This window comes from Schistocerca cancellata, chromosome 4 (assembly GCF_023864275.1).
Source record: "Schistocerca cancellata isolate TAMUIC-IGC-003103 chromosome 4, iqSchCanc2.1, whole genome shotgun sequence".
Taxonomy (NCBI): domain Eukaryota; kingdom Metazoa; phylum Arthropoda; class Insecta; order Orthoptera; family Acrididae; genus Schistocerca; species Schistocerca cancellata.
In genome coordinates, this window is record NC_064629.1 from 589419193 (window position 1) to 589446333 (window position 27141).

The 27141-nt window shown below is 42.6% G+C and overlaps 1 protein-coding gene across 1 annotated transcript in view; it reads left to right on the plus strand.

Annotated features, from left to right (window-relative positions):
* Nucleotides 1-3555: 3555 nt before the first annotated feature.
* Nucleotides 3556-27141, plus strand: part of LOC126183680 (rho guanine nucleotide exchange factor 17) — a 380446-nt gene continuing 356860 nt past the window's right edge. The window contains exon 1 of the mRNA XM_049925856.1: nt 3556-3630. The gene's annotated coding sequence lies outside the window, so the exon portion shown is untranslated. The remainder of the gene's footprint in view (nt 3631-27141) is intronic.

Sequence of the window (27141 nt, forward strand, 5' to 3'; positions counted from 1 at the left end):
GTGTAGTTTTCATTTCTGTGAGAGGTCTATGCAGCATCTTGCCTGCTCTCACTATTCATCACATTTACTTGTGACAGTAATATATTCTTATCACATGACTCATTCTATAACCAATGTATAGTATGACAATTACCAAGACTACGGAAGGAGAACAAACACGTCAATGACCGGACGGAAAGTTCATAATTTTCTGAAAAATAGTTATGGGACAAAGGCGATTTGATCACCGACCTCCCTGTTTGCAGTCCAGCACCTTGACCACACAACCACGACACCATTGTTCTTGCAGGTTACTCGATGTTGCACATCTTGAACTTGGACCATTCACTGTTTCTCTTTTGCTTCTTTTTTCACAGTTCAGTACACCTTCTTCCTGTTTTCACGCTCGAACCATGTTCAGTTTTTGATGGGCTATCCACTGGACAAAGTTACCACTAAATCTGAGAAGGGTGCAATGGGGAGTTTACCTTGTTAGTAGTTCATGGGAAGAGGCTTTGGACATTGAGCAAAAGCCAAAATGGATGCATAATTAAAAAAAGAAATATGTGGTTCTTTACAGCTCAGGTAGATGCATGAGAAAAATTTAGTTGTGTTATGGGTGTAGTTCTTCTTTACAGCTCGGGCATGTGGATTTTGCTGATGACGCAGTCATAGATCATTAAAAAAGTTGTCCCAATAAAAAAAGGTCTACACATGCGCGGTGCGCTATGTCTGCAATGCCCAGTTGGCTGGGCTTTCATGAGTGGACCAGCATAACCCCAGTCGATCAAAGATTCCCAACCCATCTGCTTTGTGGGTGGACACTGACACCCTGGACAGTGACAGGATTTCTGAAAGCGTGTCACTCTGGCCGGCACTACTTGCTCCAATACTCACACTCTGCTGCAGTGCTCACACTAAAATTGTTTGTAAATAATAATAATAATACACTCCTGGAAATGGAAAAAAGAACACATTGACACCGGTGTGTCAGATCCACCATACTTGCTCCGGACACTGCGAGAGGGCTGTACAAGCAATGATCACACGCACGGCACAGCGGACACACCAGGAACCGCGGTGTTGGCCGTCGAATGGCGCTAGCTGCGCAGCATTTGTGCACCGCCGCCGTCAGTGTCAGCCAGTTTGCCGTGGCATACGGAGCTCCATCGCAGTCTTTAACACTGGTAGCATGCCGCGACAGCGTGGACGTGAACCGTATGTGCAGTTGACGGACTTTGAGCGAGGGCGTATAGTGGGCATGCGGGAGGCCGGGTGGACGTACCGCCGAATTGCTCAACACGTGGGGCGTGAGGTCTCCACAGTACATCGATGTTGTCGCCAGTGGTCGGCGGAAGGTGCACGTGCCCGTCGACCTGGGACCGGACCGCAGCGACGCACGGATGCACGCCAAGACCGTAGGATCCTACGCAGTGCCGTAGGGGACCGCACCGCCACTTCCCAGCAAATTAGGGACACTGTTGCTCCTGGGGTATCGGCGAGGACCATTCGCAATCGTCTCCATGAAGCTGGGCTGCGGTCCCGCCCACCGTTAGGCCGTCTTCCGCTCACGCCCCAACATCGTGCAGCCCGCCTCCAGTGGTGTCGCGACAGGCGTGAATGGAGGGACGAATGGAGACGTGTCGTCTTCAGCGATGAGAGTCGCTTCTGCCTTGATGCCAATGATGGTCGTATGCGTGTTTGGCGCCGTGCAGGTGAGCGCCACAATCAGGACTGTATACGACCGAGGCACACAGGGCCAACACCCGGCATCATGGTGTGGGGAGCGATCTCCTACACGGGCCGTACACCACTGGTGATCGTCGAGGGGACACTGAATAGTGCACGATACATCCAAACCGTCATCGAACCCATCGTTCTACCATTCCTAGACCGGCAAGGGAACTTGCTGTTCCAACAGGACAATGCACGTCCGCATGTATCCCGTGCCACCCAACGTGCTCTAGAAGGTGTAAGTCAACTACCCTGGCCAGCAAGATCTCCGGATCTGTCCCCCATTGAGCATGTTTGGGACTGGATGAAGCGTCGTCTCACGCGGTCTGCGCGTCCAGCACGAACGCTGGTCCAACTGAGGCGCCAGGTGGAAATGGCATGGCAAGCCGTTCCACAGGACTACATCCAGCATCTCTACGATCGTCTCCATGGGAGAATAGCAGCCTGCATTGCTGCGAAAGGTGGATATACACTGTACTAGTGCCGGCATTGTGCATGCTCTGTTGCCTGTGTCTATGTGCCTGTGGTTCTGTCAGTGTGATCATGTGATGTATCTGACCCCAGGAATGTGTCAATAAAGTTTCCCCTTCCTGGGACAATGAATTCACGGTGTTCTTATTTCAATTTCCAGGAGTGTAATATGTGCAGCTCCAAATTGTTTATGGTGGAGCAGCAACGCTCCAGAATTTGACCTACTTCCTCTGTCTTGAATATCGAAGTACAGAATTTTTGACCTTGATTGGGAGGGGGAGTCCTTTGTCTGCACTGGAAGTGGTGATACTCCACTACTGACATCGTCTCTAGCTCAACACCTGCTCTCCCATTTCTGGCCAATTTTTGCTAATGTAAATGCCCACCACCAGGATTACAACCGGAGCCGACATAATGTCAGAAGTAATTACAAAGGGTTAGACATTGGCAGAGTGGCGAAAACAATTGATTTACGATGGAGGTGGGTATCAAGCTATAGCAAGTTGATGTAGATCCAGAGTTAACCAGTTCTAATCTTGTTGTTAGAACGTGTTGTAATCCATCAAAATTCTGCAGTGGGAGAGCAGATAAGGAGATATAGCGTCTGTGCACCTGATTATGTTCCAGTGGCCTTTTCCAAGTTCCATATCTTTCTGTAGTGTCTTTTTGTAATTCGGATGTAGGCAGCCGTAGATAGCAATCTGTCTATCTTTTCACTTCTCTTACTGGCATAAAAGCTCAATCATTACATGACAGGAGGTCTAGTCTTTTATGTTTCCTTTCTATGTCTTAATATTTATTTATTCTCAATATTTCTGTCAAATAATACAGAAATACAGCAAATCCTGGAGTACACTGAACTTTTCTGGAAATAGGAAGTAAACACATTCAGATGTTGTTGAACTTATCGATTAAGTATAGCATACTTAAGGAGACCATCTAACGAAACCGCAAACATACACTCTTGTACTAAGTCGTAGTTACTGCATTGACGAGTAACTTATTTAAGGTTTGGTAAATCTTGATGCTTCCTTTAGTTTTGGATTGTTGAGAAGAATTACTGGCATTATGTTTCCTCAAAACTAAACGTTGTGCAAGTAACTTATTGATTCGTTTCAAGCTTAATACAGCATTTGTTTTGTTGTGGACTAATGCGGAATGAAATCGGTTGCCCGGTCGTCTCATGCTCTTGTGGAAAAGTAGGAAGGAGTCTTTATCATCAGTGCTTGCACTATAAAAAAAATCACTTAAGATTTCGCAGTTATCTATGTTTCATATGCTGACTATGCCATTATAAAGATGTCAGTCTTCATTCGTTAGTGTTTCATTGGTTTGCTACTCCATTCACTCTTATTTTGTCTTTTTCAGGACACAAGAACTCATGTCGCTGTCGAGATTCTGGAGACGGAGCGATCTTACGTGGAGTCGCTGCACATTCTAGTCTTCGTAAGTACCATTTTTCGATGTCGTTACTTTAGCAAGCACGTAGCTTCGAATATGTAACGTCCGCATACGAAGTAGCGCTGTTCAGATACATACAAAAATACTATAAAAATTTAATGTGCATTTTTACAAAGTGTGGCTGACAATAATTTGTTAGTGTTTATCAACTCATTATCATTGTAGCTGACGACACGTTGAAATAAAACTATTTTGCGTTCTCGGGGTTGATCATAGTGCTAGTGGGTCGAAGACCATAATTTTATCAATGATTGGTGTCTCGTGGCCATGTTTACGCCATACATAAACTTAAATGATAAACGAAAGCTATATGTATTATTGTTAGTGATGGCGATATTCATTTTTTGAAGAAGTTCTCACAGACGTCAGTGCTCTGTGTGAGGCAGTGAGCTATTTTCTTCATTTCGTCGTGTTCACACTCTCTCACCACCGTAGCTGAGCGCTTGGAATCTGAACATTCTTTCATTGTACACTGAGGCACGTCGCTCTCTTCCAGACAAGTTATGAAGAAATCAGGTGTTGTAATCTTCGAATTTCCTTATAGTTTTCTGTCATTATTTTTATTTTCAACTTTTGCCGAGTCAGACCGTCTGTTCGTAAAATGATTAGGATGGAGGGAGGAAACTAATGGGAAATGTGTAAGAAAACATCTCGCCATTTGTTCGAAAATATCTAAGGAAACTACCGTAATTCTAAACCAGAAGGACGAGACGTTATAGCGAATCGCCTCCAACCCTATCGGTAGAGGAAGCCTTACCACTGGATGACATCCCCAAGGGGACGGCGCTACAACCGGTCGCTCTGTGACACTACTGTGGGATGACAGACACAGCAAGAACGCGACAATGACAAACTGCGGAGTTCATTCTGCTTGAGAGAAGGACACTAGAACACTGCTGTAGGTAAGCCATTTTCCGCGATCACAATCTGAAGGCTTCAGCAGTAGGCATGACTACACGCAACAGTAATACCCGGGAAATGATCCCTAGAGTGTCAAGGCAGGGAGAGACAACGAGCACGCCAATACACATTGGCGTGAGAATTTGAAACAGGTTTCTGACGTTTTCACTTTAGTAGTGGCATTGCCTTCACAACACAATAACGCTGTGAACGGCATGTCACAGCATGGGTATTCGAGCATCGTACACTGACGATTTGCCAGTCTGATGACCTAGTGCGTCGAATGGGATTATTTGATTCTTTCAGAATGTTTGCGCACTCGTAAAGACCTACACCAACTACTAAATAGATGATAAGGGTCACGATCTGCGCCAGTTGACTAAAGACAAATAACAGGATCGGTTTAACAAAACTCGGCAAACACCATTTTTTTCAAAATGCGTTTTTAACGAGTTCTGGTACTTTAATATGAGGCTCACTCGAAGGCTAACAAAAATACGGAAAATTTGAATATTTGCGGTTGTAAAAGGCGCCTGAATAATGTAAATTTTCACAAAACTTGACATCTCCTTTTTTCCAAGATTCCGCAAAAATCAACTAATCCTACTTTCACACTACGTGGCTGAAACTTAAAACATTCAATTTAAAACTTAAATTTAATAGCCTCTACATTCTCATCTGTTTATTGTCGTACAATCGCACAACACCCTATAAGATAAACCAACTGTTTGCTAAATGATTGTTAGACAACAGTACATATTCTCCCGCGTAATTCTCTTCCATGCTTATCCACTGTTTTACTATACGATTAGTAGCTGTTGTAGAACGCTGTTGTTTGAACATCATTATTTAGATGTTAGAAGATTCAGAATATTCTGAAACAGTTCAGAAGGTTAAAAGTGGAAGACAAAGTAGGAGTCGTCAACGTCAAAAGAGTAAGAAGCGCACGACTGCATTATCAAATGAAGATCTGAATGCTGACTGTAACCATATTGAAACAACATGATCTTATTCATTTTAGAGGTAGCCTGTATATGAACAACACAAAAGCCGAACATGATAATTTCTTACTACGATACAAGAGAGTAAACTTGCTTAAAATACGCAGAGGGAAGGAAGACGATAAAAGTAAACAAAGATCTCTGTCAATCTCAAACTACTCCTACATATAAGAGAAGAATAAGGCCGAGAGACTCCTTTATGTGCCTCAACATTCAGGGGTGGCAGGTAAGTCTGATTTTATTTACAGCGTGAACAAAAAGTTTGTAGAATAAAAATAATTGTCTAAACTGATTATATTTATTTCATACTTATTTTTTCAAGTCTTTCATTCTCTAGAGCAAGATCTAATAATCCAAGACGCAGAAAATCTAAGTCAGAGATTATTTTCTGGTTCTTGTGGTTCCCACAACAAAAACTCCACAATGATGGCAAAGCTTTTACAAACATTGAAAGATCAATGGTATTTAAAGGAATTCGGCATTGTTTCCCAGTGCCTGGGCTTAGCTATTTGCCTCCTGACGGGGCTTTTGGCGTTATTGAAAAAGAACTAAGAAAACACGAAACAGTCACTCTTCCCTCAGAATATTATGACGTTTTAGGAAAGTTTGGGGAGGTTAAAGTGTGGAATGAAGACTGGTATAGTTACTATATCAAATCAATCTCCAAAGCCACAATGCCTTTTTCAAAATACTTTGTTTCACTGATATACCTCGAGATGCCGAAATATGCAAAGAGAAGTGCTTCAGTAACGTTTGAAGCATCTCGACTTCCATCAATGAATCACGTGAGCAAAAATAAAGCTAATAACGTGAAGGAGTTGATGTCCTATTCTGAAAATGAGTAAGAGGAAAGGAAAAAGCTCTGTTCAAAAGCTGTACAAGGAAATTCTAATTATATTGAAGGCAAAATCGAGTATTATGAAGAACCTTTACGTTAAAAAGAAGAGTGTTTGAGTATTGTTTTGGATTTCACACAGCGTTAAATCTAAGCACTGCATTAAAATATGTACTATAATTTTAGTCGTCATTTAAAGTATGACAATGAGTTTTATAATGGGTTTAAGATGTGAGAAAGTGAGAAACAGTTTTTTTTTTTTATACTGTGGGCACTTCTGTCCATATGTTTATTAAGGTACCAGAAAAATATAAATATACTATTACACTGTTAACTTCTAATTCTGGTATTATCTTCAGTGTGCAGCGTACTTAAGAGCCCATTGAATTTAAATGTTTAGAAAATGTATGTATAACGCACAACTGAATAAAAGAAAGAAGAAACACTCATGAAAAAATGGAGATGTTGAATTTTGTAAAAATTTTTAATTTGTTAGTTTTGTTTTCTCAATAAAGGCCGTTAGTGATAAACTTCATTCATTTCTTCTTCAATCCCTATCCACATGGACGACCAATATTATATTTTTTAATTTCTTTTTAATCAACGATACTGAGTACAACTAAAACATATCTCTCCTGTAAAATTTTGTAAATGGTCTTTATTGAGATTTGTTAAAACGACACTCATCATTCATGCTCAGGGTGTAGATCTTTCAGGGACATGTCATTACAATCTGGAGGTCTTCTTTAATAGAGGTCACGTTGCATGGCCAGAGACATCCTCGTAGGTCTTCCGCGATATCTTCACCCGCCTCACCACTCTGCTCCGTCTGGCTTCCGGCGACCACGTGTATCGCAGCGCACAGCTAACGGGGCCACATCAGCACATCTCTATTCTTTTGCCGTATCATACCATATGAATTACGTGCTGTTCAGTCTCAAATGCAAAGTTTTATTCCTTTTACTAGCGCACTCATAATAGCGCACTCATTTTAATGAACCACGTGACAGGGAAAAACTAAATGCTGTACCCTAAGTCGAATTTCTAACTCTTGCAGGTAGTAATGTTCCATTTGAGCCATCTTAGTGCGCCATTCATAATAATTCAAACTCTCCACGAGACACGGCGATAATCTCCTTTTCCCAATTCCACAGATGTTCGCAACCTACCACTGAACAACATGAACGCGTATGTAACAGAAGCGGAATGACGTAGAGTTGTAGTTTTATTGTTGTTAATAACGCTAAATCTGTTCAGAGAAGCGTTCCTGCTCCAGAGACTTCTCAGGTAGTTTTTTCTTGGTCCAAAAACAAGTGCAGCTATAGACCACATTTACCTTGTAGTAGCACTACTGGTACCCTTTGCATAATGTTTTGTTTAAATTCCTGAACATAGCTTCTCGAATATTTTCTACTTGGTAAGTTAATAAGTACTTAGATGAAATTTGCATGGACGAACAGGGTTTTGAACTCTCGTCCTCCCAAATGCGAGTCCAAAGTCTCGCTTGGGACCTGATCAGAATATTGGGAAACTAGTAACTAGGGTACTGGTATGCAGTTTCAAACAACATATGTTCCATCGGATATACTTCATCAGTCGGAATGTCCACGTAATTTTTGGTCATAGTTCGACTTTCAGTAGTATTAAAAATTCAGCTATACACCAAAAGACAGCTTCTGGCGTCGTTGTAGAGTTACCTGGAATTGGAACGATGGCAAATAGGCTGTCCGAGACATAAACTTACACTATGTGATTGAAAGTATCCGGACACCCCCAAAAACGTACGTTTTTCATATTAGGTGCATTGCGCTGCCACCTACTGCCAGGTACTCCATATCAGCGACCTCAGTAGTCATTAGACATCGTGAGAGTGCAGAATGGGGCGCTCCGCGGACTTCCAACGTGGTCAGGTGATTGGGTATCAATTGTGTATACGCCTGTACGAGAGATTTCCACACTCCTAAACATCCCTAGGTCCACTGTTTCAGATGTGATAGTGAAGTGGAAACGTGAAGGGACACGTACAGCACAAAAGCGTACAGGTCGACCTCATCTGTTGACTGACAGAGACCGCCGACAGTTGAAGAGGGTTGTAATGAGTAATAGGCAGACATCTATGCAGACCATCACACAGGATCTACAAACTGCATCAGTATCCACTGCATGTACTATGACAATTAGATGGGAGGTGAGAAAACTTGGATTTCGTGATCGAGCGGCTGCTCATAAGACACACATCACGCCGGTAAATGCAAAACGACGCCTCGCTTGGTGTAAGGAGCATAAACATTGAATGATTGAACAGTGGAAAAACTTTGAGTGGAGTGAAGAATCACAGTACACAATGTGGCGATCAGATGACAGAGTGCGGGTATGGCGAATGCCCGGTGAACGTCATCTGCCAGTGAGTGTAGTGCCAACAGTAAAATTCGGAGGCGGTGGTGTTTTGGTGTGGTCGTGTTTTTCATGGAGGGGCCTACACCCCTTGTTGTGTCGCGTGACACTATCACAGCACAGGCCTACATTGATGTTTTAAGCACCTTCTTGCTTCCTAGTGTTGAAGATCAATTCGGGGGTGGAGAGCGCATCTTTCAACACGATCGAGCACCTGTTCATAATGCACGGCCTGTGGCGAAGTGGTTACACGACAATAACATCCCTGTAATGGACTGGCCTGCACAGAGTCCTGGCCTGAATCCTATAGAACGCCTTTGGGATGTTTTGGAACACCGACTTCGTGCCAGGCCTCACCGACCGACATCGATACCTCTCCTCAGTGAAGCACTTCGTGAAGAATGGGCTGTCATTACTTTAGAAACCTTCCAGCACCTGATTGAACGAATGCCTGCGAGAGCGGAAGCTGTCATCAAGGCTAAGAGTGGACGAACATCATATTGAAATCCAGCATTAGCGATTGAGGGCACCACGAACTTGTAAGTAATTTTCAGCCAGGTGTCCGGATGCTTTTGATCACATAGTGCATTTAGGAGTTCACCGTACCAACCTCAACCCCTTTGTCTGAAACAACTCTCTGAATGGTGTAGCTGACCATACGACTTGTTTCCAATCTCACTGGTGCATGTTTCATGGTTTTGGTATCATTTACAGTGTTTGGACAAAAGAGAAGACCATCCAAATATTATGGTGAAGGGTGCTGTTTGACAATCAACAGCTTGTACCTTGGCAAACCATTCACATAAACCTTGGCTAATAGCCTGTAAACCGTACAAATCACTTTATAATTACCGTTTTAAGAACCTTATGCCAGTTTAAAACATAAACCTTATTTTTATGAGTTCGTCATAGTTTATTCTATTCCAGAATTAAATTAACTTAATTTTCTGTCTGAATGCTCGCAACTTCATACATTCATCATTATTTCGTTCCAATGCTTTACGAGAATGTAACATAAGGGGTGGGGGAATTTTCCCATAAACTATTCAAATAGTGTATACACTGGAGAAAGCTTAAGAGTTCAAACAATTATTTCCGTTGTGAGAAACGTCACCTTCATCCTTTGGTGATACAATTATCAGATGTATGCACGTTTTCTTTATGTGCCTAATACCGTCAACTTAAAATTTGAACTTTTCAGTAATTACAACGTTTACTAACATAGCGGGAGTTTTCACATCCTCAGCCTTGAGTGGAAGAGGTAATAACAATTTTATTTGTCATACTATCAACAAGTTTGTTTAAGTTACAGGTCTCATCCTCACAGTTACGCCACTATTTTGAGGTGCTTCATTTTTGCTGCTTCCCACAGGGTAGCTCGTTTCATAATTCGGCCATTTCAGCAGCCATATTTTTTAAACTGATATGTAGTCTGTTTTCTGCACGGGTAGTAAGGTCTTTCTGTCTTCCTTTGACGGTTGAACCGTTCGTCAGTGGTAGTTGGACATTCTCATAGACTACCAGTGTGACTTTGCTACGTTAACCAACAATGGGTAAGCCATCTCCGTGACCCTGCTGTGATTTCTTCACCCGCAAATTTCTCAGTAAGCACTACACAAGCAGGCAGTGCCCTCCCCCATCATCTAAACCCGCACCATCCCTCCGAACTCTGCGCGGTATATCATGCTTCGTCGCAGCATGAATCATGTTCTGCTCTCGAACTGCGTTGGCCCAAGCACCGGATCCTAATTCCCATGGTAGACGCCAAGTAAATGGTCGAAATATTCTCCGAACGTTAGGGGCTCAGGAAACTGGACAGTTACTTTTAATGCCGGGGCTCAAATCCCCATCTGGCCATACCGGTTTACGTTTTCCGTAATTTCTCTAAATCATGACAACAGGTGAATACTGTTATGGCTCCTTCAGTACTGAAAAATGGCTCTGATCACTATGGGACTTAACATCTGACGTCATCAGTCGCCTAGAACTTAGAACTACTTAAACCTAACTAACCTAAGGACATCACACACATCAATGCCCGAGGCAGGATTCGAACCTGCGACCGTAGCGGTCGCGTGGTTCCGGACTGTAGCGCCTAGAACCGCTCGACCACTCCGGCCGGCCCCTTCAATACTCGCACGATATATTCCTCCCAGAATCTGTTCAATGTGAGCTAATACTCTGCCACTAATAATCTCGTTGTGAACGAGACGTTCAACTACACCATTCCCGCCTTCTGCCTCCCTCGACGCTTACCAATCTGTAGGTAAGCATAGTGTGTAATTTCTTATGACACGTAGCATCGATACTTCGCTACGACGGATGATACCCTTGAAATTTTATTTTCGTCGACCGTATACAGCCAAGTGTGCACCACTCTTATTTGTTAGTTGATAGGTTCGTCTTCATCAGACAGAATAGGGACGAGAACGTATAATGACTTCTTGTTAACATTTTGGATTAAAGTCATCGCAGTGTGTTGATTGCTGCATTGCTTATTCAGCCACTGAGTGTGATTAATAAAGCGCTCACCTAAATACACCGGATCTCTGGATTTTGCACTGTTATTCCAAGGTATTCCACTTTCCGCCTTCGTAGTTATTTTTAATTACGTTAAAATGAAATGTTTTACCTTCACCTTCCAAAAGTAGATTACCATATTCTAGAATACACTTATTACTCAGTTAAAATAAATGACGTCGACCTATTTGAGAACCAAAGATCTCGTTCCGCTGGTAACCCTTAGTACTGCTCACAGTACAAATACTCTTTCAATATATAGACTAATTTGATCAAACTTTCATAAAAACACATCACGAAAATAAATTTCTGTGTGTATGAATCATAAATCAGGGAAACTCAGTTATTGCTTTTTATCTCCAAAGTCATTTCACCTTAGTTTATTAAAACAAAAGTCACAGTGCCACGTTTTCATAAACTTTAAATAATGTAAAACAGTAACTTGTGCACGGCCAGGATATAAACTCATTACAAAATAGATATTCAAACAATTATACATAGCCGCGCGAGGTAGCCACGCGGTCTTAGGCGCCTTGCCACGGTTAGTGCGACTCCCCCTGTGGGAGGTTCGAGTCCTCCTTCGGCCATGGGTGTATGTGTTGTCCTTAGCGTAAGTTAGTTTAAGTTGCATTAAGCAGTGTGTAAGCCTAGGGACCGATGACCTCAGCAGTCTGGTCCCACAGGAACTTATCACCATTCGCACATTGTTCATTTTGTTTCAATGAATAGTAATAATAGTCGCAGGAGATTTGGGACGGCTTCGGGCGTCTTGTGACAGACGGCCATTGACTCCGTGAAGAATAAATCCGGTGACGTGAAATTTCCGTCCGCGTGAAGAATAGCCGTCAGCTCTCGCCCGATCTCTGCGTCGTTCATGCAAAAAGAAAACATAAAACAAACGTTTTCTAGTTTTATATTTGATAAGGGAAAAAACATTAACATCCGTATGAATTATATTATATAGCATATTTCCCAAACATCGTGCGGAAAAATCCACAGTGGTAGAGTTCGAATTCTGCGTCACTACAAGTAATATGGCTACTAATACGTATCCCTGGCCAGAAGTGAATGAAGATACGAGAATGGCAGAAGCTATACCATTGTGAGTAATTCTAGTAATTTATTCTCCATTCAGATTTTTGAGGTTAAACACATTTCGTGTTACCTGATATACTGTGACCCGCGACATGAAACGTTAAGCCACTACGCAGCGTATGCCACATATGGCACAAATCGATAATCGCTTATTGTCAGTTACAAACCTATCAGCGACGTTAATTACACAGTGGGGCGCTTTCGGGAAGCTGTTACGAAATGTTTCCCATCAGTGTCCGCTACGTGGCTTTTCTTTGGTCGACTACATGCAGCAATAATTTAATTTTTCTGGGTTTTCGTGTCAACAGCGTATATTAGGCTTATTAACAACGTTCAGTATTCAGTACTGTTACAAGCATAGGAACTCATCCCATTAATATTCGCTTTATTTGTTAGGAATATGAAGAAAACTTGTATTTGCAACAAAGCGTAAATGTTCACTGTCCATTTAATTCTGTTACGCTTCTATTTTTTCATTGAGTAGTATTTTCCTTAGACCAGACATGTGTTACTGTTTATATAATAAATCGCCATCCCATTACATCAAAGAACACGCGATTAGTTTAATAGTGTAAGGACCTCCCCGGGTTGGAGTCTAAACAAGAGAAAAGAGGATCTACAGCTGATGATCCTTCTTAGGATTTTTCGCAGGATACATCAGGTCACAAGCTGATTTTGAGACACTTACAAAAGCACAACAAATATGTTCGTGGCGCAGTGCAAAGGCAATGGACTCGCATCCAGATGGAGCGGTGATTGAACCCTTGTGAAGCAATCCATACTTGGCTTCTCCGTGATTTCCCAAATCACTTAAGGCGAATGCTGCGATGGCTCTTATGAAAGGTGCTATAACACAGCAGAATAGCAATAAAGTGTAGGAATAAAATTTTATTAGAACCAGCTAGGACGGCACTAAGTGGAACACGTTCGGCGATCACGTAACGGTGGCGTAACCAACTTCAATATTCAGAAGAAAAAATGGAAATGAGCGTATGGCATCGTTGGCCGGGAGGCCCCATCCGGGGAAGTTCGGCGGCCCAGTGCAAGTCTTATTTTAGTCGATACCACATTGGGCGACTTGCGCCCCAGTGATGAGGATAATACAACACCCAGTCCCCGAGTGGAGAAAATCTCCAACCAGGCCGGGAATCAAACCCGGGCCCGCTTCAGTGGGAGGTGGGCACGTTACCACCCAGCTAAGCAGGCGGACATTCAGAAGAACTGAAGTACAAACAAACAGCGTGCTTTTTGCCTAGTAGTGTGTGAAAGAGAACTTCAGGAACACCCGATGCAGCAATTAGACAGCAATGCAGAGCGGACACAATACACTTCTGTGACGGGGCTAAGTGTAGTAACTTCACCTAGGGATGACATAAGAACTCCTTTCAGGCTACAAACATTGCATAACGGAACGCTCTGAAGATGTGAAGTTAAACATTAGGCCAGCCGAGAGCGCTCACAGGCTCAGAAAACGGAAGTACAGTACATTCGGTTACCACTGCGGGAGAGCTCGTCATCGACGGCTATAAAACCCTCGCCTTCCTTCCTCTCACTCTCAGAGATGGGTCACTCCATCTGCATCAGTGGTACCGGTGGAAGGTCAGCTCCGCTAGTTGCAGGATAACCTGGTGAATACAACAAAGTGTCTACAGCCGCTACCACCTTAGAGTCACTGCTTCGTCTGCAGCCGTTTGGCTGTGGAGTGAACTTCGACTGCAAGCTGCACTCCTGCCAGTGACAATGACTGACTGGAGATGAGAGCCAGGCCGATCTTCCATGGATGAAGAACCGATCTGCCCTTCTGCGTGTTGTTCATTTTGGGAGTAGGGCGCAGTTACCGGTACCACCATACTGGCAGTATCATGGGACCACCTCCCGGGCTGATCTTCGTGTCGACGACCGACAACAGGGGCATGCAGATTTCTGCAGCTGAGCCTAAGCGCAGAATCTCTCAACGAGAGCACTGAGGCCACAACAGACGCCCACAGACTCGCCTGGCTGTAGCGAGGCAGCAGCCGCTGGACCCCCTGCGACGGCGCCGCGGCCCTGACTCCAGTCAAAGCTAGAGACTGCCCCTGTAGACTCCTCGCCGGGCACTGTCGTGCTACCATCTGCCTTCGTGCAAAGCAGGCTCAGCACAGCCGCTGCCAGGCACCATCCGAAAGAATACCGAGTGGTTGTAAAACTCTCATAAATAAATATCTGTTAATTGAATGATGTCTCATTAGCGCGACGGCGCTCCACGGGACTCCACCACCGCACCGCCACTCAAGTGGGAGGCCGCATCTGGCGGGCTCCAACAGTGCACAGCCCATTTCCTTCCTTGCCCTTGTCTATCGAATTCATCTTAAAGTGACTTTAAGCCCTAATCTTCGTTTCATTTAGTAATTTCCTCCGCGCGGCTCCCCAATCGGAGATTCCAGTCCTCTCTCGGGCATGGGTGTGTGTGTGTGTTGTCCATAGCGTAAGTTAATTTAAGTTAGATTAAGTAGTGTGTAAGCCTATGGACCGATGAACTCAGCAGTTTGGTCCCATAAGCTCATACCACAAATTTCAAATTTTCAATTTAGTAATTATCTTTCGAAAGTCTGTGGTGGATATTGTGGTGTCACCGCAAGGCACCACACTTGCTGGGTTGTAGGTTCAAATCGGTTGCGGTCCGTCAGTCCACATCGGACCCTCAAGTCGCCACTGTCGACGCTAGCAGACAGAGCGCCGCCACTCGGCTGGTCTTACGAGACAAGCTAGCGCACTGGCCAGTTCTACAGCCGACTTTAATAGGAAGGGTTCACTTGTTATAGCTTCAGAGATCTCATCTGCAGAGACACTAATCAGCATAGCCTTCAGCTAAGTCAGTAGCTACGACCTAGCCAGGCGCCACATACAGTTTATGCATTGACAATTGATCTATATGTGTGAAGCAGTCAGAATTGTAAAGAAGTATTCGCAGTTCAGTCTATAACGGTACTTGTAAATATTATTGTACAAAGTCAAGATCGACCTTCACCGCTGATGCTGAATTAAAAAAAAAATGGCTCTGAGCACTATGGGACTTAACTTCTGAGGTCATCAGTCCCCTAGAACTTAGAACTACTTAAATCTAAGTAACCTAAGGACGTCACACACATCCATGCCAGAGTCAGGATTCGAACCCGCGACCGTAGCGGTCGCGCGGTACCACACTGCTGAATTAAAGCTAAGTATTTGATTGTATTCCTGTCTACTAACTTTCTAATCACCTAAGATGTTCCAGATACATCCCGTCAAGTATAGTTCATTGATCCTCCCGTCAGCCTACGTGATCAACGCGTGCAATTAATAGCCACATCTCGTGATCAGACTAAGAGTCAAATTGCGTGACTCAGCCGGTTCACCCTTTTTCCATGAGGCCCATAGTTCCGCCTCATACATAACAAATATTTTAACAAGGTCAGAGACTGCCAAAAAGTTCCAACTAAGTTACTGTCTCCTAAGAACAGAAGAAAATGTGGATGTTATATCTCAGCTGTGAACTAAAATGTGTTGTACCTAGTCAGATCGGCTAGTAATTTTTGCTTCAATATCGCACATACACCGACAGAGAAAAAACGCTACACCAACAAGTAATTAATGTAGAGTAATTAAATTTCTGGAATACTTTTGTCTCAGTAACATATTTATGTGGTTAACATTGCAAGTTCAAAAGTTAATGTAAGAGAGAGATATGCCATTATAATTGTTAGCTGCTGGTACGTTAATAACCGGTGCAACCGCCAGAATGTTGAAAGCAAGCATGTAGACTTGCATGCGTTGTGTTGCAAAGGCGCCGGGTGTCAGTTTGTGGGATGGAGTTCCATGCACTTGTTCGATCAATACAGGGACGGTTAGTGTTAGTTGTGGATGACGCTAGAGTTTTCGTCCGATGATGTCCGATATGTGCTCCACTGGAGACAGATTCGATGATCGAGCAGGCCAAGGCAACACATCGTAGAGCCTGTTGGGTTACAACAGCGGTATGTGGGCGAGCGTTATCCTGTTGGAAAACACGCCCTGGAATGCTGTTCACGAATGGTGGTGCAACAGGTAGAATCACCATCTTGACGTAGAAATTTGCTGTCAGGGTGCGTGAGATAACCAAGAGAGTGCTCCTGTTGTCATACGAACTCGTACCCCGGACCACAACTCCAGGTGCAGGTGCAGTGTATCTAGCACACAGACAGGATGGTTGCAAACCCTCAACTGGCCTCCTCCTAACCAAAACACGACCATCACTGACATGGAGGAGGAACCAGCTTTCATCAGAAAACACAACAGACCTCCTCCCCGCCCTGCAACGAGTCTTGCTTGATACCACTGAAGTCGCAATCGAGAGGTACTGAAACTTTTTGCTACTATCGTCCTCAGGTATGAAGAGAAAACTACACTATTTGTATATAATGAAATGAAACATTCCACTTAAACAAAAAGCACATTTTTCGCTACTTGATTCTGTTCTCCCCAACCAAGCTTTTGATTTCATTAGACATATAACATTCACAGTTCCATAGTTCCATAACAGCTATGGAACCGAGTCATGCTCCCAGTGAAAGTCTTAGGGTAATGATAACCATTTTCCCCCCTAACGACAGCTTTAAAAAAGCAACAGCATTTTATTAAATATGTGCAAAATATTCAGTAATGTAATACATCGCAACTTCGTCCAAGTTGTGCAGCTTTCTCTCTGCAGAATCCTCCTAATTTCAAATTCACTCTGCATCCTTGAACTGCAAGTTTTCTTCTCTCCACTGACAACTGTTCTCCACTACACTTCTGCTGCTCACGGTACTAACCTCCCAAGTAATCTTGTGCAATTATAAATTCGATAATTTCTTTCGTTTGTCTTATTGCATTGCATCTCAAATCATGCATGAGCTAATTTACGTAAAATTACTTCTGATATCCTTGAAAGACACTCAACCGTTCGTATACCACAGAAAATAGAGTCTTCGCTGCGAAAACGTCGTACATATCTTCAGCCGATCAAAAATCGTGCTTTTTCCTGATGGATACGAATTTTACTTCACATAGACAGGGAAGTCATCAGTCCAGGTTTCCATAGGTTTCTAACAGGTGACGGGGCATTCGGCGTTTCTTTGTAGCTCTCGACTCACAGTTAAATGAGTTTCATAATACTTTATCCTTATCCTTCCTCCAAACCCGGACAAATTCCCAATGATAATTTTCCTCTCGACAATGGACTCTCTAAGTTTTTGCTCACACGTAAAAATTTTATTTCTTTCATTGGAGGTGTTTGGGGAGGAACCTAGGAACCATTTTTAAGCACGCTGACTCGGAGAGAATTAATTGCATTTCCGAAGGTGACAGAAGTGCACATTTGAAGCCTGTTTCAAGTAGTTCTCGAGAAACCACATATAAGTGTTTATTATCATTACGAAGTTGTTTTTTATTGTTTTTTAAGGTCTGTTTGTTATTATTTATTTATTAGCTTAGATATTTCTAATAATTCACCATACGATTTTATTAGTTCGTCCTTCTCCTTCTTCTTCTACTTTCATTTCACCCTCTTTGGGGTACGCTGTATCAATCATTTCTTTGTGCGTTGTTATTTTCTTAGGGCCCAGTATTTCTTCATTCTTTCTGATCTTCTTTTCCTCTCTTCTTCCAAAATAAAGGGTTTGGCCTTTTGTGTGGATTTGTTCGTCCGTACTATTAATAAAACTTTATATTGTCGTGCTTGTATATTGAAAATATTAGGCAAAAACTGACTGTTCATTAAAGAAAAGAGAGCCGAAGGAACACACCAACTTTGAAGCCATGTTTGCAAACACACTACAGAGACGTCAAATAGCTGTAGCGACGCCAGCGCTCCAAGCGGTTACATTTCACATTGCAGTGAACAGAAGACGTACGATATTTATGATGCAATCTACGGCGAGACCCTAGATTTGATCATATTTATTTGACGACAGACGAGATTTAATAAAGTTCCCTATACACCATCAAATTTCTTTGACATAAATATTTCACATATCAGTTTTGACAAAGAAATATGATAGTATAATACCGGCCTTAGCTCACCAAAAATGGCATAATCGTAGGGACACAGGTCCGGACTGTATGGATGATGACTTAAGACCTCCCATTTGAATGTCTGCAGGAGCCTCTTGACTGCGTTTGCTGTAAGGCGCCTTGCATTGTCGTGAAGCAGAAAGATCACGTGGGTTATTTGCCCAGGTAGTTTCAATTTGATCGCTTTGCGAATGGTGGTTAAAGTTTGCGAGTATCGCTACGCATTCATTGTTGCCCCATACTGCAGAAAGTCGTTAAGAAGGGGACCCTTTTGGTCGAAGAAGAAAGTGAACATAACCTTTTCCGTACTTGTGTGAACTGCCCTGGATTCTTCCGTGTTGGCGGCCCTGCAATCTTCCACCGGAGACTTCGTCGATTTGACTCGGGTTCGAGGTGATGACACCATGTCTCGTCTCCAGCGACCACTCATAACAGGATCTCATTCTCTTCCTCGGAATATCTCTGCAGATGTTCAAGACAGAGTTTTATTCGACAAGCTTCCTGTGCTGGCTGAAGACTGCGACAGGCATGGGGCGTACTAATTTCGAATTTCAGTCTGTTCTTAATGCTGTCTTGAACACTCCCTGCGCTCAATCCGAACCTTGCGGCAATGACTGCAAGCGTAATGCGCCGGTGTTGAACAATTAGTGCATCTGCCTGTTAGACAGCGATATCGGTAATGCGGTGTGGCGTTCCAGACCGTGCATCATTGACCAACGACATCTGTCCTTCCCTGAATCGCTCGTGCCACGTCTAGCCCCTTGCAACGGACATGCAATGCTCTCCATACAGCTGTGCCAGTATTCTATGAATTTCTTTTCTCTGCTCTCCTTCCACCGTCAGGAAACTTACTGCACTCCTTCTTTTGAAGTTTTAGTTTCACTGTTTTCAGCATGAGTGGAATTTCTTAAATGCGTTATTTGAACAAGTAGGGAACGTACCGTTGACCATTTTGTTCCTACGAAGTCTCATCCCGCTGGATTTTTGTTTGTGGAATTGGATGAAGAGTGAGATCCACGGAAGAAAGACATTCGTTTATGCGCTTGAATATAGGCAGGTGTCTACAAAAGAAAAACGGATACCCAAAATGAACTGCTAGGTCGCATCATGGACTGCCATGTCATCATAGAGGAACATAGCGATGAGACAAGCAACGTGCCACGCTCTGCTGCAACCACAAAACGGCATAGAAGTTAATGACGGCCTTTAGAAAATTTACTATGACTTCTTTAATATTTATTGCTAGCGACTTGTTCCGCCTTCACCTCGGTAGCACCAAGTATACAGGCACGACAAATTGTTTACGATAGGGTGTGAGGAACGAAATAATGCATGACGCACTCAGTTTATGTTACGCTGCGTCTCGTTTTCGGAAGGAGTTTCCAAAGAGCGAGTTAAAACCTGATGCTCTCAGGCCGCAGCATTTCTCACCTCACCATCGTCGTTGCAGTCTTGAGACGGCATAATCCTTCTCAGTCTTTTAGCCGTTCTAGTGTATTGGGAAAGACTCGACCATTTTCTAGGATTATAACAAATAGGATATAACAAAAGGTAAAAAAATAGGATATAACAAAACGTAATGGCCGGCCGAAGTGGCCGACCGGTTCTAGGCGCTACAGTCTGGAACCGCGCGATCGCTACGGTCGCAGGTTCGAATCCTGCCTCGGGCATGGATATGTGTGATGTCCTTAGGTTAGTTAGGTTTAATTAGTTCTAAGTTCTAGGGGAGCAGCAGTTAAGTCCCATAGTGCTCAGAGCCATTTGAACCATTTTTGAAAACGTAATGAAAATAAAAATAATACGTAAGCACCCCAATAACAAAACAAACTCAACAAATTCATTTCTCCTACCCAAGAAGTCAAATCTAAATAAAACCTGTGGAAAGAAGCAAAGCAGTTTCGTAAAATTTTTAATACTCAAAACGAAATCCGTAAATCCGTATAACCTAGGCAAGCTCAAGGTTAGTTTGTATTCGTAAAGATAAGACTGCGGCGCTTAATTATATCACCGACGTAAAGTTCCCAAAATATGTCTGTCACTGAGGTAAAAAAAACTGAAGCGCCGTCTACTGGATTTTTCGCATGCTATGCCGTGATCTTGTCACTGAAGTAAACATTCGAATCACTAAGCTGAGCAGGCTCCTAAAACACTAAATTAAGATATCTTTCTTTTTCGTGATCTGATTTTGATGAAACAAAGATTACTTATGGCCCCAAGATACGCACGAGTTACTTGTGAAAATCACTTGAAAATTCGTCTCGTTGTTTTGGAGATTAGCGTGCTCAAACAGACAGACGAAATTTTAAAAAATGGTCGTAATGTATACTGTTACAGACCCGACAAGTTCTGTGTTGTAAACTAGAGCTCTCTCCTGTATCAAGAAATCCCAGTGTCACAGTTTGCCTCTCTTCTGCACATATAGCATTTCTCAAGAGAATATTCTGTTTTGCAATGCTAAAATACACTCTCATCCATTCATAAGTAATTTATACATAAGACTGGACGTCCTCCACTAGCAGCTTTCGTAATAAATTTTGCTGAATGCTTTTACTATCTCGGCGTAATACCCATGGTTTCATCCAAGTAGGTTTCCTTTTTTCCCACCGCTTTTCTTCCGAATACACGCACAGTGCAACTGCGCAATTTTAGTACTACCAACTGCAGCGCATAATAACAAGTTGTCCGCCATCTTGAAATTTGATGAAAAATATGACGACAGTGTAATGCCCCATTTTAGCGCCACGTTAAAGATCTTTCTCAAAGAAATTTGATGGATATTTGAAAATATTTCTTTGTCAAAGAAATATGATAGTGTAATACTGGTCTCAGTAAGACTCTCAGGAGCAAACGATTCGCCTCGGACGAGGAAGTCAAGCAGTACGCTCGGAAAACACAGTCCCAGAAACTTACGAGACTGCCATTCGCCGCCTTGTCGCAGTGGAGCAAGTGTCTCAACAGTGCTAGGCAGTATATTTGAAAGAAAGGTACAAGTTTCCGTTTACAGGCCGGTACCTGCTTTTTTTTTTTTTTTTTTTCATCCCCGTCATACAACGCTTTTCCTGCACATTCTGCTGAGCTGCTCGTTCACGTGGAAAGTGTACATTGTGCAGCCGCATGATTGCTTACAATTCTTCATAAACATTGGAAAAATTCGACTAATTGGAGGTCGACAATGATATTTTTCAACAGCAGCAGCACTGTTATAGCGGAAACTTCAGAATATGCTGCATTTACTACTGCAGTGAAACTGTTACCTCTTGCTTCATTCTAATGCACCAACAATCTCTCACGCTAACACAGTCACAACAAACAAGACATTAAGCTGTGGGAAATACTGCAACCAGCCTCAAGTTTTTTAGAAATGATTTTACTGTACCGTTCGTGAATTAGGTAGAATATATAGAGTTTATGTTCAATGTAAAACATTTTGTAAATTACGTAATCACTAAGACTTTGTTATATTTTAGGACACAAATTTAAATCCTTTTGTAAACTACGTAATCACAAAAACATTCTTATATTTTACGATACAAATGTAAAACTTGCCAGGAAATCAGCGCTACCGTCTGACGATTGGCTGAAGCCCTAAACCAGTAACGGTATAATAAAATCATTTCTAAAAAGTTTTGGCTGGTTGCAGTATTTCCTACAGTGTAATTTACGGAAATAGCTGCGGTGTTCTCTAACTATAACACAATAATAACAACAGACAACCGCAAATTCAACAGTACGCTTTCAGTCCATCAAAGATACTCAGGGCATGGAAAACTAGACGCGTGGAGCGGCAGCCAGTTGACAGGGCACCTACTATATCTGTAAATATTTTCTGGCTGAATACTATAATATCTTATTACAGATATTCTAGAGGCATTAGCATATTGCCCAGCACCGGTTAACTATATTCACGCTGGTATCGTACATAATTTGCTACTGTTTGGTCTATATTATGCCTAAGAAGGAAATAAAATTCAATTAAAGAAACCCATAAGAACATCCAAAATTCATATTATAACAACTATATCTACACGAATGGTGCCCTCCGAATATGTGAATTAATCACTTCGCGAGTGTTGCTCTGAGCAAGTAAATTGACGTCCTCTACCTGAGTATGTCAGAGCCAATTTCGAGAATATCAATTTAGGGGAGAGTCCAATTATTTATTCTTTATTTATTTTTGCTGTTTATATGTTCCACAAGTGATACGAAATTATTTTTCTGGCTTGATCCCCTTCCTGATGTCATAACGGCACTATGACCTAACAGAAGAATTAGGTACTAAGTTCAAATGGCTCTGAGCACTATGCGACTTAACTTCTGAGGTCATCAGTTGCCTAGAACTTAGAACTAATTAAACCTAACTAACCTAAGGACATCACACACAGCCATGCCCGAGGCAGGATTCGAACCTGCGACCGTAGCGGTCACGCGGTTCCAGACTGAAGCGCCTTTAACCGCAGGTCCACACCGGCCGGCAGAATTAGGTACTATTTTCTGCAAGTTTTCCTTAATAACTGCTTGTTTATTTGTGTTTCTGAGGTGAAGATCGGGAATCCGCGCGCAGTTCGACTGGACCGGTGCAAGAAGGTGTTCGAAAATCTCATCAAGGCCAGCCAAATACTAGTATAACATTTGTTAATACAGTGTGCTAAATCGAGTTTGTATCTCTATATCTCTTATGCTAACTCGTTACATGCTACGTTGCCAGAGACTGTATGCAATTTACACATTTATTACTGCTGGGTTCTGGGGATTTATAGAACTGGCAGAAAGTTTTAATTGTGTCGGAAATATCTGATATGTAGTTGCGCTGGATAATTTTCTGCGCGTTTTGCTACGGAATTCTAAGTTGTCGGTTTACAGCGACAGTTGAGTACCAGTGGACTGCGCTCGCAGCTCCGCGTCACGCTCTGCGCAGTTTCATCAGAAGCGCTCGGGTGCCCGGTGCACGCAAGTGCTGTCTGTAAGCGGAGCAGAATGCTCTACTTACACGGCGCTTGTTTTCGCTATTCTCTTCAGACTGCACGGCGCACCGCTCTAACAGATGAACACGCCGCACATTCCAACATACAAAAGTCTTTCTCTGAACTGTCGCTATTTTGAAACATGTATTGTCATCTAAATGTCGAATAAAAATTCTTGAAATGCTGCTTCTGATAGTTTCATACATTACTCACTGAAATACCAAATATCGAGGCATACCTATCAAGCATCATGTAGCACACTGTTTAGTAATTACTCAAAGAAAGAATAAGGGTTAGAATTTAACTTCCCGTCGACCCAGACGTCGTTAGAAACAGCACAATGTAGGGATGGGCAAAAATGCGTAAGAAAATCGGTCGTGGCCTCGTGTAAGAACCATCCGTAATGTTATTCAGGGAAGTTATGAAATACCTAAACTTGGATGAATGGACTAAAATTGAACCGCGGCCCTCCTCAAGATAAGTTGCAACTAGTCAACCGCGTATTAATCGTAGTAACTGAAATTATTAAAAATATTCGTCCGTCTAATTAGTTGCCTGTAATTGCCTGTTTGTTGTGGGAGGAGGCTTTTGATAACATTCAGACATTTTCAACTGGGTTCATGCCTGATGATCTAGGTGCCAATTGATTCGTCGAAATGTTTCTGAATAGTCTTCAAACCAATAGCAAAGAATGCTAAATTAGAAACCTAGCGCATTATCATTTCAGAAAATTCTATAATTTGCATAGCATTTGTAATCGGTTAAGGAATGGCCATAGTTACCAAGCAACTATAAGGGGCAGTCAAATGTAAAAGAGACACATGCAAAAATAGTAAGTAAACTGTTTACTATTTCAAAAGTAATTGCCATAACTGTTGAGGTAAGGCCGCTAGTGCCTGCGTCAAAAATGTTTACGGTTGCTTACGGAACCAAGATTTTACCCAGGCGTGCACCTCTTCGTCCGAAGTATATCGACGACCACGAATGTCTTTCTCCAGGGCTCTGAAATTATATAAACCGCATGGGGAGAGATCTGGACTGGATGGAGGATATGTAAGGGCTTCCCAGCGAAACTTCTGCAGCGTACTCCTGGCAGCATGGAGGGAGGGGGGGGGGGCGGCACACGAAGAAAGACGTTCGTGGCTCTCGATTTGCTTCGGACAAAGAGGTGCACCCCTGAGTACAATCATGGGTCGGTAGAGAATGGGAAACATTTTTCCATTTTTCCATGGAGGGATTGGCCACCTTGTCTCACAGTGACATGAATGTATTAACAGTTCTACATCTACATCTACATTTATACTCCGCAGGCCACCCAACGGTGTGTGGCGGAGCGCTCTTTACGTGCCACTGCCATTACCTCCCTTTCCTGTTCCAGTCGCGTAAGGTTCGCGGGAAGAACGACTGCCGGAAAGCCTCCGTGCGCGCTCGAATCTCTCTAATGTTACATTCGTGATCTCCTCGGGGGGTATTAGTAGGGGGAAGCAATATATTCGATACCTCATCCAGAAACGCACCCTCTCGAAACCTGGACAGCAAGCTACATCGCGATGCAGAGCGCCTCTCTTGCAGAGTCTGCCACTTGAGTTTGCTAAACATCTCCGTAACGCTATCACGCTTACCAAATAACCCTGTGACGAAACGCGCCGCTCTTCTTTGGATCTTCTCTATCTCCTCCGTCAACCCGATCTGGTACGGACCCCACACTGATGAGCAATACTCAAGTATAGGTCGAACGAGTGTTTTGTAAGCCACCTCCTTTGTTGATGGACTACATTTTCTAAGGACTCTCCCAATGAATCTCAACCTGGTACCCGCCTTACCAACAATTAATTTTATATGATCATTCCACTTCAAATCGTTCCGCACGCATACTCCCAGATATTTTACAGAAGTAACTGCTACCAGTGTTTATTCCGCTACCATATAATCATACAATAAAGGCTCCTTCTTTCTATGTATCCGCTATTCTATGTATTCGCTATTCTATGGCGATTACTTTTGAAATTATAAACAGTTTACTTACTTTTTTCCATCTGTCTCATTTTCATTTCACTGCCCCTTATAAAACTGTGAATTCCTTTCAGATATCAGTTCTGTTTCACCGGAGTGTCAACACTCGTTCCAGTTTGCCTCGATGACATCTGCCTTCAGTGACGCTGTGCCACTGCTGAACCCTACCAGGTGTAATCTCAGTCAACATAGAAGCTACGTAGCCTTTCCTTTATGAGGTACAATAAATGCAATCCCAACCTGAGAGACACGATGGATTCAGTATTGTAGCTACTATGGACGCACTAATAGGTCATTTACCACCACTCTGCGGCCACTCTAAAAATTTGATCACCAATCTCATCGACAAGTCTTTCGTGCGGCCCTAATTACCGGGGATATGTGCTGTATTTACGCCCTTTCTGTCTATTCTTCCCAGACGTAAGTAGTCGCCACCACTAAACTGAAAATCCACCTTTTACTACAGGAGATAGTACCTTCAAAGTACTTCTCTCGATACACACGTGTCTTTGTGGACCGCAGAATCAATTTACAGAGTGAGATCTTCTATATTTGCATCTTGAGTTTCATCCTGCATTCAAATTGCATTCTCCCCTATCTGTAGCCAAAATCACCATAGATAATCATGCGACACTGGTTCCACAAGACACTTTGCATACTGTTGACTTTTTCACTTTATCGTATGCGTAATACTCTCAGAAATTGCAATACTTTTTAACTGAATTAATCATTTCTTATATTGCGTTAATCTTTAAAATTAACTGTAACATCGACGAATCATAAACGTCAAGTAAATAAAATATATAGCTATACTATCCTGTCGATAACTATGAACTATTTTGAGTGCCTGGATGTGGATTTCAGTTACGAGATTACGTCGTTTTCGCGAGAGAAAGACGGCACAGTATAGCTTGGTCGCATCTGAAATTAATTCTACTATGAGGCACCCTCATTTCGTGTTTCTGCAGCCCAATTCATTTCTCGTATGCTCCTCATTTTGGCAAGTGGTCCATTATAGTTTTGGTAGTGATATCTACCGCCGTACACCCATCTTTAATCCAAGACTGACATATCATGTGATTTTTTTTTTAGTTCTTTCATTTAGGGGTTAAGAGAAGGATAATGTCAGAGTTTGTTTATATCTGTGCGTTAAATCTCCAGAAACCACGCACGAGAGATACATATTCCTGACTAAAATTCAGTGAACAGCATCTTTCTGTGTGTTGGCTACGATACTGTCCGAGACTCGAGATCTTGGCCCATTACACAATACGAACTGCTCTCTGACTGTGCCACTTCTCCCACGAATTTTTACAACTGTTCAGTGCTTGTTCTACTCACCAAAAAAATTTGTTTTCGCGGTCCTGCTGTAGCATAGCAACATATGCCGAACGCTTCTGTCTTTTCGTCTCTTTTCTTAATTTCTATTCAATTTAGGCTGCTCCGTGTCGCCGTTTCCGTTGTGTGAGTTATACTCTTCTCGTTATAAAATTAAATAAATAGTTCCTGATTCTATGCCTCATGTTTGACACAGCAGATATTTAGTTTTGCTTGCGTGACATGTACTATTTGGCTTGTTTTTCACTTGTATAAGCGTTTTTACTGGTATCTCAATCTTTTATGTGTAACTTATAAAGAGACTGCAAGTTTTGTCTTATTCTTTCTTCCTTTGCATTCTGACGCTTCCTTGCACTATGTTAACATTTATTTCTTGTTTTAATTACGCGCT